This window comes from Procambarus clarkii, unplaced genomic scaffold, assembly GCF_040958095.1.
Source record: "Procambarus clarkii isolate CNS0578487 unplaced genomic scaffold, FALCON_Pclarkii_2.0 HiC_scaffold_453, whole genome shotgun sequence".
Taxonomy (NCBI): Eukaryota; Metazoa; Arthropoda; class Malacostraca; order Decapoda; family Cambaridae; genus Procambarus; species Procambarus clarkii.
This window is the reverse complement of record NW_027189486.1, coordinates 36241-37987: the sequence shown is the minus strand read 5'-3', so window position 1 is coordinate 37987 and position 1747 is coordinate 36241.

The following is a 1747-nucleotide window of genomic DNA, read 5'->3' as shown; positions in this document are numbered from 1 at the left end:
ATCATAAGAAGGAAAGTGAAAAGCCATGCAACCTCTGAAGAGACAACTAACACAACACCTATACCCACTATTAGACTATTTTACAGGAACTTCTTTTCCACAGCTCATAAAACGGAGGAAAGGGTCCTGAAAGATATTGTTAATAGAAACGTTATCCCTACAGACAAAAATCAGAGGATACAACTGACGATTTACTATAAAACCAGAAAAACGGCCAGCCTACTCATGAGAAACTCTCCAGACACAAAACAGAACGCTTTAAAAGAGACTAACGTCGTCTATGCCTTCAAATGCCCTCTTGGGGACTGTAAGCTCCAAAAAACCCAGTATATAGGCAAGACAACAACATCTCTTTCTAGGCGTTTAACGATGCATAAGCAACAGGGCTCCATTAAGGAACATATAATCTCTTCCCACAACCAAACCATCGCCAGAGAAATCCTAGTAAACAACACAGAAATCATCGATAGATACAGTGATAGCAGGCGGCTTGACGTTTGCGAGGCACTACACATCAAGAAGTCAACACCAGCAATCAACAGCCAATTATTGCACAACTATATTCTACCCACCTCAAGACTCCGCTCCAATATAGAAGCATCAAGAAATATGGACCAATAGGCTTTCTACAAACACTTCTATTCAATATCCATTGTTTCGTGTTCTGTCTTGTGTTGATGAAATTAATACCCTATTAATACTCTTGTTCTGTCTTGTGTTGATGAAATTAATACCCTATTAATGCCACATCTTGTTCTGTCTTGTGTTAATGCCACATCACTCCTTCCACCTCACTCAAATGTAGATATAAAATCGGAGATGCGTAAGTTCTATTCAGTTGTGTATTTGTGAACTAAAGACTTTGAAAATGTAATAAGTTTTACGAAACGCGCTCGTGTCGCGTCAGACTTGAAATAAAAATGAATTTTGGAGAACTGATTTTTGATTTACCTCCAACAGTGAAAAGAAATGTACGAAAGATTGAAAAAATTCGTGTTAGAATAATTAATCTTACTTTTCGGTCATATTTAATAATATATGTCTACAGGAAAGACTGCTACCAAAATATATTAATATATATATATATATATATATATAATATATATATATATATATATATATATATATATATATATATATATATATATATATATATATATATATGTCGTACCTAGTAGCCAGAAAGCACTTCTCAGCCTACTATGCAAGGCCCGATTTGCCTAATAAGTATATATATATATATATATATATATATATATGTCGTACCTAGTAGCCAGAAAGCACTTCTCAGCCTACTATGCAAGGCCCGATTTGCCTAATAAGCCAAGTTTTCCTGAATTAATATATTTTCTCTATTTTTTTTCTTATGATATGATAAAGCTGCCCATTTCATTATGTATGAGGTCAATTTTTTTTTATTGGAGTTAAAATTAACGTAGATATATGACTGAACCTAACCAACCCTACCTAACCTAACCTAACCTATCTTTATAGGTTAGGTTAGGTTAGGTAGCCGAAAAAGTTAGGTTAGGTTAGGTTAGGTAGGTTAGGTAGTCGAAAAACAATTAATTCATGAAAACTTGGCTTATTAGGCAAATCGGGCCTTGCATAGTAGGCTGAGAAGTGAGTTCTGGCTACTAGGTACGACATATATATATATATATATAAATACATATATATATATATATATATATAATATATATATATATATATATATATATATATATATATATATATATATATATAT